The 4,462-nt window shown below is 48.9% G+C and overlaps 1 pseudogene; it reads right to left on the reverse strand.

Moving 5' to 3' along the window:
• Positions 1–380: 380 nt before the first annotated feature.
• LOC102727265 (threonylcarbamoyl-AMP synthase pseudogene) lies at positions 381–3,430 on the reverse strand (annotated as a pseudogene).
• Positions 3,431–4,462: the final 1,032 nt, after the last annotated feature.

Here is a 4,462-nt window from a genome sequence, read left to right on the forward strand (position 1 = left end):
CTGGTCAGTTAAGCATCTGCCTTCAGCTCAGGTCATGATCCCAGGGTCCTGGGATGGAGCCCCACATCGGGCTCCCTGCTCAATGGGGAATCTGCTTCTCCCTCTCCCTCTGCCCCTCCCCCCCCACCCATGTGCACACACACACACTCTCTCTAATAAATAAATCTTAAAAAAAAAAAAAAAAAGAATAGGGCCATCCTAGGAATGTCCTCAAAGTCTCTAGTCAGCTTTTGGCTGATACATGAAATTATAGATAATACATAAGACCTCCCCCACCAGGGGTGAGACTAAATGCCAGCTTGGGGCCTGGTCTACAGTGTTCAGAAAGACACCTTGCCTGAAAGAGTCAGACTAGTGATATTGTAGCCCCAGTGGCCTCTCTAAATGAACCCTTGCTGGTCACCAGCGGACAGACACAAAGTGGCCAGCATCAGTCCTTGGGTCCTCCCTTCTACTGGATTCACAAGCAGGATCCCTGTGAGGGCAACAGCCCCTACTTCTGTTGGAGGATGAATGATGCCAAACTTTCCAGATACAGACAAGTCAACCATAGTTGAGCCCAGGCGATACTCAGGGCTGTGGCCATCCTCAGTTGGTCCCCCATCAATGACCTGGGACAATTGAGGCCAAAGGTACTGGAATTCAAAGACATTCTGAGAACTGGCCTGAGAGCTGAGGTCGGCACTGGTGAGAGAAAATAGTGTCCCAAACACCTGAGCCAAATCCTGCATGAAGGAATGGTCAGGAATCCAGATGCCTGTAAGAGGAGTAAAGTGGTTCAGGTCCTTACTGAGGTCCTGGGAGCATTCCAACACCAGGGTCACTGGTCCTGGTAGTAAGTCTTTCAGGAGCTCCTTGGGTACTCTCACATGGCAGTCCCTGAAGATGTCAGCCATGTGGCTCAGGCAGAGGGCTGGCCTGGCTGCGGCCCTGGAGGTGGTACACGGCACCCAGGTGGCCAAGCAGGTCAGGCTATACGGTGTGTCGGTGGGGACAGCCACCATGGTGCCGGGGCACAGCTTGGCCATGGCAGCCCAAAGCACCTTGGTCCCACGTGCGTGATCCGGGCTGTTGGCCTGCATGGCCCAGCTCCTCGGGAGCCGCAACAGCTGGGCTCCCAGCGCTGCCTGAGCTGGGCTCCTCAGGTGGAGGACAGGTGACAGAGCTCAACCCCACCATGGTCCTCAGCCGCCTGCAAATCTCCTGGACTTAATTCATGATTGGACTTTGGGGGTGAGGCACAGGGAGGAGTCAAGGATGATGCCCAGGGTGCTGACATGGGTTAATGAATCAACTATGGTGATATTAATAAAGCTAGAGTTATAGGCGGGGAGGCTGTTTGGAGGAGGAGATACTGAGTTGAGCTGCAGATACGATGAATTTGATGTATCACTTAGGAAGCTTTTGGCTGCAAGTAACAACAACAAAACAAAACAAAAACCTATACAAGCAATAAGGAAATGTATTATTTATAACATAGTTGGAAGCCCCTGTCCCAGATAAGATTCAATCGGCTGGTCATGAAGGACCCAGGTGCCATTCTTCTTTTGTTGGATTTGACCTATTTCTCATGGTTACAGACGGTTGTCATGACTCTAATAATACAAGGCACAGCAGTATCTAGAAGGAGAAAAGAAACCATCCTTCATGTGTCTATTTAAGAGAGAGAAAACTTTTCCTAGACGTTCCCAGAAATCTAACCTGTCTGGGTCATGTGTCCACTCCTTAAGCAATCATGGGCTTCTGCCAATCATCAGGAAAGGATTGGCAGCTGAGAAGTCTTCCACCACCACTACCCCTACTAGATGGCTGTGACACAGGCAAATGGAGATATGTTGGGAGCAGTTGGAAATGAGGAACAGAGGGCAGATTCCGGCCGTGAAAGGGAGCCAGGAAGTCCCGGCTCCCGGGGCTGCTGTGAAGAGTTGATAAGAAAATGCCCACAAAACCTCGTGTGACCTCAGCCCCCAGCAGCTCCTCGTCGCCACTGGTGAAGAAGAACAGCCTAGAGAGTGTCTGAGGAGTGTAAGGAAAAGCCAGAGAATAACCAGGACGGGGTGGTGTCACCGTAGGCCCCGAGCAAGAGGATTTCAAGGAGGAAAGAGCGGGCAATCATGTCATCTGCTGAAGAGAGGTCGGGGCAGAAGTGGACTGCAAAACGCCCTTTGGATTTAGCAACGAGGAGGTCGCTGGTCCCCTTGACAAGAGCACCCTGAGTGGAGTGCTGGGCTTGGGAGCCAGGAAGCAGGGGTCAGCAGTCAAGACCAGAATTCAAGTTGCCTTGCTGTCAACCAACAGCAACGTTCTTTGCGCGATGCCAGGAGCCACTCTGTTTGGAAAATTCCCTGTTGAAAGTCATGCCTCAAAAATACTCATTTGGAGAGCAGTAAACAGTAGGATTCCACAATCTGTGAACGAAATGGCCCCTCTTCATCATTTTTCTTTTTTTTTTTCTTTGTAGATACAGTGAAGGTGGTTGTTTCCTTTCATTAGAAATATGTTGCATGCTTTGGAGGATTTGTGTTTACATTACCGTTTTATTGCTATATGGTTCAAAACATATTTTGCAACCATAAAAACAAACAAACAACACAAACAAAACCCAAACAACATATGGGCTTTGCATTAAATTCAGAAAGTTCAAACCCCTTACTCTGTGCACATTTTTCGAGGCAAAGTGTGGGACTAGGAAAACCCCGTGCGAAACGTGCAATTTGACAAATCCTCCTTGAAGAAATGATAGCAGTTGCTTTCGCGACCAGTTTGGTCATACGGATCATGTTTGTCAGGGCTGTCATTAAAAGCCTAATATTTTTCCCGTTGCAGAACATCTCCAAGTAATTCAGACATGGGCAGAGGCTAAGCACGGTCAATTCTGTGACCTCCCTGGTGCTACCCACCCCCTGTCCTGGCTATCTCAACTCCCCAGTGGATGATCTCTTATCCCTAGCAACAACTGCATCTGCTACTGTTTCTTGACTCTGGCAAGGAACATGGGCTTAGGGCCAAGTCTGCTGTCCAGGGCTCCCCGTGGAAGATGCTAGAAGAGCGCTACACACTCTCCCACCATCAGTGACCCAAGCTCATCACCTCTGCAGAACATCTGGATTGCAACACACAGAGCTCAAAGGTCCAGCGTGTGTGTCTGCACCTGGCCTCACTGTTTAAATGGAGCTGACCTCAAACCAAACACCCGGCCTCAATGCAGTTAGTTATTCAGAGGCTTGGATGCCAAATATAAATATTAACTTCGGCATCTTCTCCCCACAGGCCTTTGTGACTAAAGGATACATATTAACCATCTACCGTGCACAAAATCCTACCCTACTCTTCTCTGAGTACCGAACTCCTCTCAAAGGAAGGCTGATGTCCTTTCTGACCATTGTGAATGTTTGTTTACTTTAATACTATCACGGCACCTTTCCGCCATGGGGTTTGCTGGAGGCTCTTGCATTTCAAGTCATCAGGTGGGGGGCATGCTGCAGATGTGGTGCTTCCTATCCCTGGGAGAGGCTTGTGAGCAAGGACCATATGTTATTAAAACCTCTCAGAACCCATTGTAATTGCTGGGAGCACAGTCAGAAAAGAGAGAGGCAAAATGGGGCCATGAAGCAGACGTAGGTCCTCAATGCCCAGCAGCTCTGAGCTATTCCTCCTCTTTGAAGTCGGCTAAGGAAGATGGATGAGTGAGTGTGTGGTGGGTGCGGCTGAGAACAACCAGGAGCAGAACAGGTGTAGTAGTTTAAGGAAAAGGTAGATCATGACATTCCTGGGCACAGGAATGGACCTAGTTTTTCTGTTTCAAGAGAGAGACCTGAAGATACAGAGAACATGATTATTATTATGATTATTATTATATTTTAGAGAGAGAGACCGTGTGCGAGCAGGGCAGGGAAGGGCAGAGGGAGAAGAAAAGAATCTTTTTTTAAGATTTTATTTATTTGAGAGAGAGAGAGAGAGAGAGTAGGAGCAAGAGCATGGGAGAGGGCAGAGGGAGAGGGAGAAGCAGGCTCCCCGCTGAGCAGGGAGCCCGACGTGGAGCTCGATCCCAGGACCTGAGCCGAAGGCAGACACTTAACCAACTGAGCCACCCAGGCGCCCCAAAGAGGGAGAGAATCTTAAGCAGACTCTGTGCTGAGTGTAGAGCCTGATGCAGGGCTCCATCTCACGGCCCTGAGATCATGACCTGAGCCGAAGGCAGATGCTTGACCAACTGAGCCACCCACGTGCCCCCAGAGAATATGATTTCATTTCCACAAACATTACCAAACTGATTATAATGTCCAATGTAGTAAGTGCTGGGGGACAGGGGCATGCATAAAATACTATGGGGTTAAGAGAAAAAAAGACTCTAACCTTGACTGGGATACTAGTAGAAGTTTCACAGAGAAAGAAGCATTTGAATGGAATGATTGAATCATCCCTTCATTCGACAAATGTTTATTGAGCCCTATACGTGCCA

The sequence above is a fragment of the Leptonychotes weddellii genome, chromosome 1 (assembly GCF_054177405.1).
Source record: "Leptonychotes weddellii isolate Sample4059 chromosome 1, ASM5417740v2, whole genome shotgun sequence".
Lineage (NCBI taxonomy): Eukaryota > Metazoa > Chordata > Mammalia > Carnivora > Phocidae > Leptonychotes > Leptonychotes weddellii.